Raw genomic sequence first — 16039 nt, 5'->3', positions numbered from 1 at the left:
CCCTGGGGTGGGGGAGGTAGGGAACAGTAAACACCATTGTCAAAGCTTTCCTGGCCTCCGTCAAGCTGATGACTGCTGGAATGTGGGGAACAAGAGATAAAATGGGCTGGACATGATTTTTTTAGTGAAGAAATCTGATAGGGATATGAGAGAGGGACTCTCCTTACAGCTCCAAGGACCCCTGAACTCCATGAAAGGGTATGTGATGCCAAAGTCAGACAGACCTGGTTCACAAGCCAGCTCTCCAGGCACTGGCTAGGTGACCTTGGGCAAGGTATTTAAGTTTTCTGAACTTCATTACCTTCCATCAGCAAAATGGGTATAATGACACCACCACCTGCATTACAAGACAGCAGACCTAAAATCTATTAAGTGTGGGGCATACAGCTAGCAGTGCCAGCCTTCATTTTGTTGGGTTGGCCAAAAAATCCATTTGGGTTTTTCTGTAACATCTTATGGAAAAATCCACATGAACTTTTTGGCCAACCCAATACAAATGGAGTCACTGAGGTCCAGAAAAGTGACCTGTTTCAGGTCACCAAGGAAACAATATCAGATGAGTGTCAATTAAGCACTTACATGGATTATTAACTTCTCAAGGATTCTGTTTCTTCATCTTTAATATGGGAATAATACATGTCCTCCATACCTTATCTGAAACCCTTTGAGCCAGGTATTCAGACCTGAGGAAGTTAGGACAGTGTGAATATCATCCTCCGGTGGGGTCTAGGGCAGTACCTAGTAACCAAACACATTAGTATTTCTGCAACAAAATGAGGTATTTACATTAGGCAGGGGAAATAAAGGCTGTATATACCTTCATGTTGGTTCAAGTTAGATTTTACCACAAGAATTATTCTGGCTTTCAGAGCTCTGAAATTTTAGACTGTGGACTAGTGATACTGACTTCAGATGGTCTAGAAGATTCTACAAGATAACTCACTTATGGCTGGCATAAGTGGGAGTTCTGTATGACTGCTAACTATCATTATCAGCTAGCCTGGTGCTCAGCCTGTGCTACTAGCCATGGAGAGTCTCTAGCAGGATGTGACAATCTCAGAGAACCTCAGGAAGATGTACTATCCATGCACTCAGCCTGAGCACGCCATGCCCTTCCCACAGGGCTGGGGAACAGAGGAAAAGAAGTAATGCTCTGTGAAGACCTATGCAGCTGAGGAATAAGAAGATGATGCTCTAAACCAGAGACTGAAGCCTCAAGGGCCAGGCAGGGAATGGAAAGGAACAAAGAGACCTGGGTGTGGCCCATGGCAAGTGGGACAATACCTGCCCATCCCAAGGAGAAGATGCCACCCACTTAGAGCTGTTGGTTGCTATGTAGGCATTTAAGCCTTGTACTGTCAGATCTTTTGATTTTTTTAAGAGAAGTCAAAATCAATGTATATATTAATATACAATGTCCTGAATTTTACCTATTGGCCACCAATATTTTTAAACACTACACACACCCAACAAGACACAGCTGTGAACCTCTGATCTAAATAATCATAGTATCATTTAATTGAGTTTGCTATGTGATAGGCAGTGCCTTACAAGTGCTATATGAATTATATTTAATTGCATAGGAGAAACATTAATGCCATTTTACAAAGCAGGAAAACTGAGGTTCAGGTCACATTAGATAAAAATGATTAATGCCCTGCCAGTTGATAAAATTGTAATCTTTAGGGCTCTCATTTCTACAAACAGAAACCACTGACATGCCTAGTGGGAAAACAACACATTGAATTTCTACAAGTTAACAGCCAAAGTTACAGACTCTGGACTTGAAGCAGTAATTAGGGCTTCAGCATATAAATTTGGGGGAACACAAACATTTTGCCTATAACAGATAATAAATAGTAAGTCAAACAAAATGATAATTTCCCAGAGCCTCAACTAATCATTAAGTATTTTAGATAATTTTCTAGTATGACATTGAAACAAAAATATGCAATAACTTCTTTGCCTTATTTCCAAATTTTGCATAATTTTTCCTTAGCAAGAACTTTGAAAGCAACTTTTAGTGAGCTGGCACTAGATAACTCAGGAAAGCAGTTTTGTTCATATGAAAATAAAGTTAGCATTGAAAACTGTCAAAGAAACACTGGCAAAATGTTATCAATTGATTCCCTTTTAAAAATATTCTTTGTATTTATCACCAAATGTTTCTGTCATTATAACACTTCCTTGGGACACACTGAAAATTTCATGGTTTCGGCTTCTCTTTCATTGGTTACATTGTAAATTGGTGCTTCCTTTTTAGAGTCACCATAGTCATCTTGCTAAGATGTATGCAGTCCTCTAATTTTATTTAACAGACTGTATTTATTAAGCACACTTCACTGTATCAGGTATTGTGCTCAAACCTTTTAAATATGCTGTTCCATTTAACTCTACCAGTAGTTTTGTGAGCTAGATGCTGCTGTTGCTGCGTCGCTTCAGTCGTGTCTGACTCTATGCGACCCCATAGACGGCAGCCCACCAGGCTCCCCTGTCCCTGGGATTCTCCAAGCAAGAACACTGGAGCTACTGAACCCATTTAAAGATATAGAAACTGATCCTCACAGCTAGTTACTAGAAATGCCAAAAATCAGTCTTGGGCTTTCTTACTTCTAATCTAATGTACTTTTTATTGTTTAGTAGTTTAAGTGCTACAGCATTTCCTGGAAAGACTGCCACAATGATTTTATTAGTTAAACCCATTTATTGATCACTGAACATCATATTGCCAGACACTAGAGATAAAACAACAAATATGGTCAATAGAATCTCCATTCTCACAGAGCTCACACTCAAGGAGGCGGTGTGGCTTAGCCATTTTGCATTGGTTTCCTTTGGGGCTTCCCTGGTGGCTAGGATGGTAAAGAATCTTCCTGCAATGCTGGAGACCCGGGTTTGATCCCTGGGTCAGGAAGATACCCTGGAGAAGGGAATGGCTACCCACTCCAGTATTCTTGCCTGGGAAATCCCATGCACAGAGGAGCCTGACAGGTTAACCCTAACACTTTCACTTTAACACTTTCCTCTCTTTAATTTCAGACAGTCACATTTTATGAACTTATCCAAGGATCTTAGGCAATGACTCTGTTTGGGTTCTTAGTCCCCTAAAACCTGAAACACAGCATTTTGCCAAGGAAAGGGACAAGGACAGTGCCATGGCCAGAGCCCCCTAGATGTCTTGAGGATGCAGTTTTTCAGTGGCACTGGGTCAAAACCTCTAATGCTGAATTAAGCTGGTAGCATCTATACGTGTGAAAGGGACCTCCTAAAGTAATTCTTTCATAAACAAAGACTGTCTTCCTTGGGTCACTGGAATTCTTTCTGTCTCTTTGAAAGGTTTACTGCCAATATTTTCCCAAGGATTTCCAAATGAATGGCTTCCTCAAGATGGAGTCTAAGAAAAACAGGATTCCTTTTTATATTTAATTATTTATCTGGCTTCAGTTCCCTAGCTCTACTATTCAGGATGACAAAAAGAAGAGCAACCACATCCATGTAAATTACATTGATAGACAAAAAACTCAGAAAACTGGCTGTCTCTCTGCTTCCCTGGTGGCTCAGATAGTAAAGAATCTGCCTACAATGCAGGAGACCCCAGTTTGATCCCTGGGCTGGGAAGATCCCCTGGAGAAGGGAATGGCAACCCACTCAAGCATTCTTGCCTGGAGAATCCCATGGACAGAGGAGCCTAGTGGGGCTATAGTCCATGGGGTCACAAAGAGTCAGAAATGACTGACTCTTTTACTTTTTTGTATAAACAAGGAACAAACACTCTGGGATATTGTGGAACTGAAAGTCAAGACCTGGCTATTATTCCCAATCAGGAAGCTATTTCAAAATTCACAAATTGAGCTCCAATTTGGTGTGAGTTCAACAAACACGGATCGTTAGATGGAAGGATAGAGGGATGGATGGAGGGAAGGATAGGTGGGTCAGTAGGTGTGTAATTAATTGAACTTAATGTTTAAGGGTGGCTCTTGACTCAGTTATCCTGCTACAGGGCAAAGTGGGAAGTCTCCCTAGTCTAGTCAAGCATCACTTGGGCAGTTTAGGGGATTTAGTTCTACACCAGGGAAGTATCTAGAGGCTTTCTGGTCTCCTCCACATGTTAGAAGGCAATGGCAAGCCACTCCAGTACTGTTGCCTGGAAAATCCCATGGACAGAGGAGCCTGGTAGGCTGCAGTCCATGGGGTCGCTAAGAGTCGGACGACTGAGCGACTTCACTTTCACTTTTTACTCTCATGCATTGGAGAAGGAAATGGCAACCCACTCCAGTGTTCTTGCTTGGAGAATCCCAGGGACGGGGGAGCCTGGTGGGCTGCCGTCTCTGGGGTCATACAGAGTTGGACACGACTGAAGTGACTTAGCAGCAGCAGCAGCAGCAGCAGCCACATGTTAGAAGGAAATTGAGCTTGTTGGTGCTGGTCACATCACTGGGCTGAACACACATGAATATGCCCTGACTCACACCCATGAGTTCAGTGTCCTTTGAGCTGTTTTCATTCTTTATCTTGTATCCATGGCAGTATTTCCCCAACCCTGACTAACTGGGCTGACTTGATTATATTTCGTATTTACCTTCTTTGGAGGTTTTCTAGCCATGTTATTGTTCTTATTGGCCTGTTTATGCCATAGAATGAAAACACTGCCTTCTGAAAAGGGCCGTGTGTTTTTTGCATGAGGGAAAGAAAGAGTCATAATTGGTTTTGATTGTTAAACATTAAGAATAGGCCCTGTCATCTCTATTTAAACTCAGTGAAATGAGAAAATGATGTTCCAGCTCTGAATGAATTATCCATATTGCCTAAGTAATTATAAAGGGATAAGTGGAGAAAAATGGAAGGGAAATAAAGGCCATGATGCAGCATGACTAAGAAGCAAGGGCTCTGGTACTTGCAATGCTACTAACTCAAGCCACATGTCCTCGAGCAAGTCAGTTTACCCCTCCACCCTGTTTCTTCATCTACAAATTAACAGGATGAATTGTGAGGCTCTTTCCACTGGCTTTTCCTACCAAAGTCTTGCTATTTATTAGCATTGTGGTTTTTTCAAAGGAAATCTTTTTAAGATCCTTTTGCAGGTAGAGACTAGCTTTTTCTTCCTTCTTTCTTTGATGTTATCATACTTTCGGTTACAAGCCGTCTTTTCGATTTTAGTTTCTACACTGTTGTTTTTCTTGCTGCCCATGACTCTGTCGTCCCTTTCTCTTGACACATTCTCCTGGGCATTCCTGCTGTTTACTGCAACGTCAATCTCAGAGAAAACTGGCTTCCAAGAGTTGTGAACCCTGATGTTGAGTCAGAACAGATAAATAACACGTCATGGGAAAGGTACTTGAAGTATTTGCCTCTGAGGTAACTGTCATTAGCATGAGCAGTTTCTAATATTTGAGTTTTTAAGATGCAACCTTTATGGGAATGCTTTTGACCCTGCAGTTCCCCTCTGGGAAGGTCCAGAAATGACCTTGGCAGCCTTGTTTGAAAGAGCAAAAATGGAAACAACCTACATGATTCTGCAATGGTTAGAAAAATCACAGTCCATCCAGGCAACAGGTAGTCCATCTGGACTTTGTGATGTGTGAAAATACATGGTTTTGAGGGATGGTTACAGTACATCAAGAAATCTGTTGAGGGACTTCAACACTGTAACAACTTTCTTTGTATGGAGCAGAAGCATGAGCTTCCATGCTTGATATTAGTAAGGAAAGGCCATGATGCTCTACTCTCTCTTCTCAATAAGTGCTTTCACCTGTGAAACTTCTTGAGGTGAAAGATCTGATGCTGACTCTCTTCCTGATCATCAGTGGAGTCTTTAGCCTGGAGGAACTGACATTACTGAGCTCTAGTCAGGAGTGCTGGGTGCAGTGTTTATCAGACTACTGGTCTTTAAAAGGCACATAGAAACCCAGACAGACAATCCTAGTGCGAGATAGTGTGTGTACTGAGCTGGCCAAAAAGTTCATTCAGGTTTTCCATAACATCCTACAGAAAAACCCAAATGGACTTTTTGGCTAACTCAATATTAAAGAGATACATAACCTACTGGGGCTGTAGGAATGCGGGGTTTGGAAGGTGGGAGGGTGAGGGCAACCTAATCCAGGCTAGCAGAGGACAGAGGGGGTACATAGTAGGGCAGTGAGGAAAGATCTCCCAGAGAGGATGACCCAGAGCTCAGGACCACCAGAGAGCCCGGCCTTTCTGGGATCACTTACACTTAGCAGTAGGTACCCAAACTGCCTCACCCTTCTCCCCTTTTCTCTTCCAAGTCAGCAGGTGGCATCCCGCCTGCTCCACCCAGCCCCTCCCTACCTCCTATTCTGATACTGCAAGGGCAGTGTTACTCAGTGTTTGGTGTTAATTGTGAGATGTAAGCCTCAGTTTCACATCTGTGAAATGGCATTACTCATAGAATTTAAGCAACAAAAGCAAAAATACACAAATGGGAATGTATCAAACTAAAAAGCTTCTGCACAGCAAAAGAAACCATCAACAAAATGAAAAGGCAACCTACTGAATGGGAGAAAATGTTTACAAATCATATAAAGGACAAGGGGTTAATATGCAAAACACATAAAAGAACTCAAACTTAATAGCAAAAAAAAAAAAAAAAGAATCCAATTAAAAAATGGGAAGAGTCAACTCATTGGAAAAGACCCTGATGCTGGGAAAGATTGATGGCAGGAGGAGAAGGGGACGACAGAGGGTGAGATGGTTGGATGGCATCACCAACTCAATGGACATGAGTTTGAGCAAGCTCCAGGAGATGGTGAAGGACAGGGCAGTCTGGCGTGCTGCAGTCCATGGGGTCGCAAAAAGTCAGAGATGACTGAGCAATTGAACCACAAAAAAAAAAATGGGAAGGAGATCTGAATAGACTTTTTTCCAAAGAAGACGTACAGATGGCCAACAGTTACATGAAAAGATGCTCAACATCACTAATCATCAGGAAAATGCAAATTAAAGCCACGATGAGATACCACGTCATACCTGTCAGAATGGCTATCAACAAAAAGACTAGCAATAACAAGTGTTGGTAAGGATGTGGAGAGGAAAGACAACCCTTGTGCACAGCTGGTGGGATGGTAAATTGATGCAACCACTCTGGAAAACTGTCTGGAGGTTCCTAAAAAAATTAAAAACATAATAGAACTAGCACATGATCCAGAAACCCCACTTCTGGGTATTTATCCAAAGAAAACAAAAATACAAACTCAAAAAGATATATGCACCCCATGTTCTTTTATCATTATCAGATGTTATTACTAATTCTTTTTGCCAATAGGAATTGTTATAGCCAATGGTACACTGGTAAATATTGGGTTGGCCAAAGAGTTTGTTCAGGATTTTCCGTAACATGGTATAGAAAACCTAAACGGACCTTTTGGCCAACTCACTATTGAACAGGCTTTCAAAAGGAAAGAAAATGCCCTGGTTTAGAGCATTTGCTAATTTCCATGGTGTAACTACTCCCACCATGGTTGATTTTAAACTACTGAAATCAGTGTCATTGAACGTGGAGTCTGGAAGGGGATGTTAACAACAATCTTTGAGCTGGTCCCAGTGATGATAGGTATCATTTCATCCAAGGATACTCATTTCTAAAAGTGCTGATTACACATCCCCCAGTTCTGCCTGACTTCTTCCTTGCCGTCTTATGAAGAATGAGATATGCCCAGGAGGCTGTGTGAAGACTGAGCCAGCCTGCTGTGGTCACATCCTGACTCCATCATGAACTGGCTCTGAGACCATGGATAAGTTATTTACCATCTCTCTCTGTCAGTTTCTTCATGGTTAACTGGCACTAAAACAGGACTTACCTCCTGTCTGTATACAGACAGTGCGTGAAATGCTAGCCTTGAGGATGGCCCATATGTGTAGTATGCGTTACCTATTATTAGCAGTGAGCTAGCAGGGGGACTTCTTGCTGCCAACACAATAATTAGTAGCTGGCATGTGTATAGTATCTCATTCATAAAAGGCTTTTCCACACATAACCATACCTGACTCTCAGAAGAGCCCTGTGTTAAGACCATGTTGCCCTATAGTTGACAAACTCCATATTGGAACTGTTGTGGCTGTTAGGCTAAACTCTTGTCTTCCAGCACTTGGTCCTAGGTTCAGAATTGTGTTCTAACCAGGAACATTGGAGGATATGAGTTTGTGTGTACTTCTGTAGAGTGAAAGTGTTAGTTGCTCAGTGGCGTCCAGCTCTTTGCGATCCGATAGACTATAGCCCGCCCAGGCTCCTCTGTCCATGGGGATACTACAGGCAAGAATGCTGGTGTGGATAGCCATTCCCTTCTCCAGGGGATCTTCCTGACCCAGGGATCGAACCCGAATCTCCTGCATTACACACAGATTCTTTATCATCTGAGCCACTAAATTGAGTCTATTCCTGAAACTCCTTTAAAATCTTTGAAGTTCTCAGAAATGAATCAAAGACACACAGTTTGCTAATAAGACAGAAAGCAAACTGTGAGGGCTAAAATTGTATTGCAGAGACCTAGAGTGGGGTTATCCTTGTCTTAGCTCAGGGAGTCACCATGATGCAGGCGTGTCCTCGGTTTTAATACCTGGATGATAAGCTCACAGGCTCCCCCTTCAGGCCTTCCTCTCACAGGCACAGAAAGAAGTTCTTAGAGCCACTTACCTCCTGATTCTCAAATAGGTTCTGCTGAGGTGAGGCTGCCTAAAGAGTTTCAAGATGGGAAAAATACTATTGTACTAAAACTTGAGGAAATAGGTTGCTGAAAAAGAATGCACCTGAAATGTGTTGTTTTCTATTTAAAAATTTGTTCCTTTCTGTTTTCTTTTTATGTTAATCTGGATAAAATAAACATAATACAAAATTCACCACTTTAACCCTTTTAAAGCACATAATCCCATGGCCTTTCACACGTACACAATGTTGTACAACCATCGTGTATGCATGCTCAGTTGTGTCCAACTTTTTGTGACTCCATGGACTGTAGCCCATCAGGCTCCTCTGTCCATGGGATTTTCCAGGCAAGAATACTGGAGTGAGTCGCCATTTCCTCTTCCAAGAGATCTTCCTAACCCAGGGATCAAACTCCTGTGTCTCCTGCATTGTCAGGCAGATCCTTTGCCACTGAGCCACCTGGGAAGCTGCTGTACAATCATCACAGCTATCTAATTCTAAAATACTTTATCATCTCTCAAACAGACACTGTCCCCAAGAATAGTCACTTCCATTTCCCCCACTTCCCAGCCACTAACAACCATGAATCTGCTTTTTGTCTCTGTGGATTTGCCTATTCTGGACATAACATATATTTGGAATCACATCATGTGTGTTCTTTTGCACCTGAATTCTTTAATTTACCATCATGTACTTCTGGTTCATCCATGCTGCGGCACATTTCAGAACTGCATTCATTTTTATGACTGAATAATATTCCACTGTATGTGTATCCCACATTTTGTTTATCCAATAATTCTGTGGATATTTGCAAGTGTTATGCGTTTTGGCTATTAACATTAATGTACAAGTTTTTGTTTGATCGTCTGCCTTCGATTCTTCTGGAGCTATGCCGAGGAGTGGAACTGCTGGGGCAGATGGTAGGTAGTTCTGTTACATTTATTGAAGATTTTTTTTTTAACCAAAGTTACTTTTGATAAAAGGGAACAGTTATCTTAGAATGAAGAGCATGAGCAGAGAAACCTGATTGAATCCCAGCTCTTTGGCAAGTAGCTGGTTGACCTGTTAACCTTTCTGCTACATAGTTAATGGGAGAGCAATATGTTAACAACTACAGCATTACTGGTAAGCAGTTATGTGTGTGATACTTTCCTGTGTCCCAGACTCATAAAAAAAAGGAATTTCTCAGTTTTTTATGAGGACGAGGTCTGACTTATTATGACCCAGGCTCAAAATAGAAGTGGTGCAAACGTGGTAAAGCGTTGACCCTTGCTAGCTTCCAGCCCCATCAGCTCATCAAATCTGAACTTGTTTGACATCTCCTTTCTCTCCTAACTTGTTTTCCAGAATTCTCCATGGGCACAGCAAGGAGTCTGCTGATGGTCTCCTGCCTCTGTGAGGCACTGTGCCCTATCCCCACCAAGCCACTGCCCTTACAGGGACCCTGCTGGTGGCCCCCATGGGTCTGCTGTGCTGCCCTGCAGTCTGGGCGAAAGGAAAGGGTACAGGGGGAAACTGGCCCTCTCTCCCCGCTCAGCTAACATTCTGTCCTCTAGGCTCTGAACCAACAGTGCTTGGGCACAGTCTCCAAAAGTCCATAAACATAGCTCCTTCCCCACTGCTGAGGACCGGTATCCGAGACAGGGGGCCAGAAACAGTGGTCACTTCCTCCTTTCTTCCTTTCTCCCCAGGCACTCCAGAGGCGAAGATAAAATACAACAATGGAGAAGACCCTCCACCCTCCTCCATCGACCAAGAACTAAACTGCTGTGCCCATCAACTCATACAAACAAGCCTTGGGGTGAGGGGGGCCCCCCCTGCTCCCTTCCCAACTGTGGCTCAGCTCCAGCTCAACATGGGCAGCAGCTTTCATACACATGATCTCAATCTGTCTGCAGTCGTGGGAACTAGCTAGCATTATTCCATTTCAGGGATTACAGTAGGAAATGCTCAGTATTAAAACAGAAAATGACCAGGCCTATCCAACAAGCAGCAAATGCAGCGAATCGCCATCTGTCATCCCCGGCTGGAGACCTGGTCATCTAAAGGCACATTGCTGGGATGCCTGGACACCTGCATATAAACTTCCCTTTGTGGCTTCGTTTTTCTCGCTAATTGTTTAAGATGATCCCTTCTGAGCTCCTATCTTTGCTGGCTATCGTCTTTTATGACCCCTGATAGGATCCCAGACCACCCCTGGTTTGTAAAAGTTTTAGACAACTTAGAGTCTGTAAAAACAGATGCCAATCTTGGCTCCCAAAAGGCTAGGACGCTAGGACAAGTCAGGGTCTGGCTTAGTTGTATTGTTTACCCAAGACAGCAGGAAGAAAATAAGGTTCTGGATAACATGGATGTAACAAGTCTGTTATCCTGTCATCCATCATGGATGGAGAGGGAGATTTTGAGATTTAGATAAATCTGGGCCAAAATGCTCACCCAGTTTTATCTATCCTTTAAAGGAATCTCAGGAGTCATAGGAAGCTGCGACCTCTGTAGCATATGTATTGGAGAAATTGAGACTTAAAACAGCTACCTAACCCGTCCAAGTTCACAAAGATGGACCAAGACAGGAAAAGATCACTGACACCAAAAAGTTAGAAGTTGGAGCTGTCACTTTAGGCCAGAATGGTTAAAGAACCTTTCTTCAAGCTCCAAAGCAGAACTCTCATCAAGGCCCCAGGAGGGTATAATTTCCTAGGACCTGCAGAGGGAATTCCAGAGGGGCTCCCAAACTTTTATGGGAAATAATTACATCTTTCATGAATCTCTAACTGAAATCTAGCATTTCCTTTAATGATCAACGTAGACCACAAACTACACAAATGTTGGCAGAACATGGGACTCAGTCACTGAAATCATGGATATTTTACATCATATTCTAATGACTGCACATATGTCAAAATATCATTTACACTCCTCACTGTTTCAAAATTAAGAGTTATTTGGCTTGCAGCATGTGGGATCTTAGTTCCTCAACCAGGAAACAAACTCATACCGCCTGCATTGGAAGCACAGAGTCTTAACCATTGGATCTCCATGGAAGTCCGTGCTCCTAGATCTTATTTACTACATTAGTAAAGAAGATGATATATTTCTATGATATAATTTATCTTTAAAATATATATAACTGTATATCAATATAACTGTTTTATAATCATGTTACATTTAATTTATATATAGACACACAATTATATCCATCATAAATATATATATACAAACACAATTTTATGCATTTTAAAATATTATTTGACACATATTTGCAATAGTCCAAAGGTAGAAGCAACTGGTGTGTCCATTGATGGATAAAGAATAAACGAAAAGTGGTATAGACTTACAACTTTAAAAAGGAAGGAAATTCTGACAAACACTAAAACATGGATAAACCCTGAGGACATTATGCTAAGTGAAATAAGCCAGTCACAAAAAGACAAATACTGTATGATTCCACTCATATGAGGTACACAGAGTAGTCAAATTCATGGAGACAGAAAGCAAAATGGTGGTTGCCCAGGGCTAGGGCAAGGAGGGACTGAGGAATTAGCGTTGAATGGGTTCAGTTTTACAGATAAAAAGAGTTCTGTGGACGGTAGCACAACAAAGTGAATGTACTTAATGCTATTGTACTATACACTTTAAAGTGGCTGCTGATAAATTTTATGTTCTATGTATTTACCATAATTAAATTAAAAAAAAATTATTTGGCAAAGGGATCCACAGACTTTATCAGATTGCCAAAGGGGTCCGTGATACAAAAAAAAAAAAAAATGTGAAGAAAGCTGCTTTTATACAAATAATGAAAATCCCACCTTGAGTGATACAAGATATTCTACCCATGAGACTTCCGTATGTCCCTGTTCATTGAATGGAAGGAGTCCAGGAGCCTGAGGACCGATTCCTATCACTTAGTAGCAGGGCTTGAACTTCCAGTTTCAGAATGGAAGGGTCACCCCTGTTGCTTGTGTCTCACTGGCTGTGGAGGAGACCAAGGGAGATGGTAGCATCTGTGGCGGTGCCCATGCTTACGCTGTCCCTTCTCTTCCTCAGCGACCCCTCCCCTCAGCCGGCAGAATCCTCCTTCATCCCGGCCCTCCATGAAGCCTTCCCTGATCACTCTGGCTGACTGAGTGGCATCAAATCCACCTTCAATTAGTGGGTGATCTTTCACAGGCAAATATACTCCCCTCTTTGGCCAGTAATTAACACCAAGGACTTTGCGGTTAGACAGAGTCTGGTTCAGAACCTTGGCCTTGGCACTGACCCACAGTTCTATGTCATTGATGGAGAGAGCAAGCTACTTAACCTTTCTGAATCTCAGTTTCTTTATACATAAAAGAGGCTGATAAATAGCCACTCCATGACAACTGTGGTCACAACTCAGTAAACTAAAGAACATAAAATGCCGGATACACAGCAGATATTCAGTAAGTGGTAGTAGCTTTATTCTTACTATAGGTATTATTCTTGGACAATAAATATCTTCAGGATGTGGATGGAAAATGTGTATTTATCCACAGAACCACAGACGTAAAAATAATTTACCTGGCTCATAGGCTCACAATAAATATTGGAGACATGGAAGATGAGGACAGAGAAATAGTCATCACTCCTTTGATGGTTATCACAGCACATAATGTACACTAAGCAGGTATTAAGATGCCTCCCCACCCCTTGGAGGCAAAGCCTTCCTTCTAAGTGCCCTCAACCTCTGAGTTCACGCATGGGTAAATGACTTCCTTTTCTAACCTTTGACTTATCATCTGGACAATGAGGACCGACCACATGTACCTTTTTTCCACCCTACCCCACCCCTCTCTTGGGAAGAACCTCCACCTTCTGGACGTGGTTTAATCAGCTCCTCGGGACCTCTCTCCTCTGTCCAGTGGCAGAGTTCCTACCCAGGGTGCCCAGGTGGGAATGCACACTCCAGTCTCAGGGTTGGGACCATCAAAACTGATCAAGGACCTGACCAGCTGGGCTGGGTTGGAAATGCCACCTCTTTAACATCTCAGAAATACCCTACCTCCACCCATCCAGCAATCAGCAGCACAACTGGGAAGTAATTAATGGCCACCACTGTTGTTCTACCCTGGATCACCTGCCTGGGCCACTAGGGGGTGGGGAGTTCCTCAGGAAGCCACCCACAAAATGGGTCAGCAGGTCATTAAGGGCTAAGATACAGCTTCACCTTAGTCATCCTATGATGCATCCCTCCCTCTCACCATCCAACCTTCACTCTCTTTTTTTCATTTAAGCATCTTTCATGAATTCACCCAGCCACCACTTGGCTGTTTGTCTATCATGCATTCATATCCCATACACATGTATAAGGCAACTTGCAAAGATGATGATGATGGTGGTGATGGAAATTATAACAATCAGTCGTTAGCCGAGGCACTGACACTCTACCAGGCCCTGGGCTAAGCATCTTACTACCTTTTTTAATCTTCAAATCTCGAAGAGGTAAGTATTATAGTATCACTATTCTTGTTATCCCAAGAAAGCTGAAGGCTAGAACATAGTTAATGAGTGGGAGAGCCTTCAGCAGTCTGTCTGCAGAGCCCCTAATGTCTCTACTGTACGGCCTCCTGTGGCTGTTTAGTTGCTCAGTCAGGTCTAACTCTTTGTGACCATACGGAGTATAGCCCTCCAGGTTCCTTCGTCCATGGGATGTCCCAAGCAAGAATACTGGAGTGGGTTGTCATTTCTTTCTCCAGGGGCTCTTCCTGACCCAGGAATCGAACCCATGTCTCCTGAACTGGCAAATGGATTCTTTACCACTGAACCACCAGGGAAGTCCATATACTGCCTTCTAGCTGGGCATAAAGTACAGCTACGGTAAATGCTTCAGAACTAGATGAATCATTAAAGCAACAAGAACTAGAAAGCAAAAAGCCCTCTCTATACCTTACACATTCTAGCCCTCTGTGTGCAGTCTTGGACAAGCTGCAGAATCCTCAGCCCGTTTCCCATCTGCCACAAGATAACGCCACCCAGGGTTATGGTGAGGAGTAAATGCAATAAAGATGCAAAGCACTTGGCATGCAGTAGGCACCTAATAAATAACAGTCCCCTCTCTCAGTCCTTCATTGGAACCCCTTGCTTCGGCCTTCTTGGGAAAGAGCATTCTGAATGAATCACTGATTCCTATCTGAGGGAAGACCCACGTCACCAGCAGGAAGCTAGAAGAGAAGGGCCACAGCCAATGCTAGCCCTGGTCCAGCGGCTTTTTCTCAAGACACTACGGAGTTGGACCCAATGGAAGGCAAAGTTCTGGCCTCCGACACCCCGTTTGGGATTTCCAGTTCATGTTCTCAGGCACAGAGCAAAGGGTGAGAAGGTGAAGGAGTCACAGAAGCATGTTCTCTTGGCCTAGGGATGGGAGTGCAGAAGGAGGAGGGAGAGAGGAGGGAGTGGGCACTGGGAAACCAGAGGAGAACCAAGTCTCACTCTGTAGCCTCAGTGGAATTCATGCAGCCCCATGATTCTTCCAAACAAACAGCACGGTTCTTGATATCGGTCCCCCCATCTACACTGCGTTCACTGCACTGCCAGCTCTGCAGGCAAGTTCAGATCTCTCCACTCCCCCACCATGCCCAGGTCAGCCTTCTGCATGCCAAGGATATCTGCTCCCAATTAGTGGACAGTGCGGCCTCTGATCTCTCTTTTGTCTCTCTTTTCTTCTCTTGACTCTATAAAGAATTACGATTGACTTTATGAGGTCAAAGCGTTCTTAAGGACAGCCTCAGCCAAGAACACCCTTGCACACAGCTGCCACGCACCATTTTTGAAGCCAAGTCTATGTGATGCCATGTGCCATGGAGGGGACCTGGGAGGGGGATGGTAAATTGGATTCAAGCAGGTTGAGTAGACATAATGGCTGGAGGTTAGGGATAGGCTGGGAATAATTAATCTTCAAGTCAGTTTCCTCTCAAATTATCACCCCAAGCTACTTGCATCTGAGTTACCAGGAGTCTTGGTTAACACACGGCTGGGACACACTGAATCAAAATCTCTGAGGGATGGGACCCGCATGATGGTCATTGTGAAAGGAGCCCTTTCCTGAGATTCTGATGAACTTCTGTGTTTGAGAACCACTAGTTTAGACCCAATTGCTGAGCTAATTCAACCTCAATTTGGCTTCTACTGGCATCTTAGCAAACTGAACGTCCACCTTTCCAAAACAGGTCATTTTGGCACCCCAGGGGCCCCTACCTCCCACACTGCAGTTAGTCCCCTCCCTCATCACACCCACTAACCCATTTCATTTCCCTGCATCCTCTCATATCTAACTTGATGAGCACATAAGCTTCAAACCAAAATTAGTCTTTTAAGAATAAAACCTAGAAGTGAGAACTCCAACGAGAGACAGGGAGAGGGAAA

Source organism: Moschus berezovskii, chromosome 12 (genome assembly GCF_049115385.1).
Source record: "Moschus berezovskii isolate FMDL1 chromosome 12, NW_MosBer_1.0, whole genome shotgun sequence".
In the NCBI taxonomy this organism is placed as follows: Eukaryota; Metazoa; Chordata; class Mammalia; order Artiodactyla; family Moschidae; genus Moschus; species Moschus berezovskii.
Note: the sequence above shows the minus strand (reverse complement) of the source record.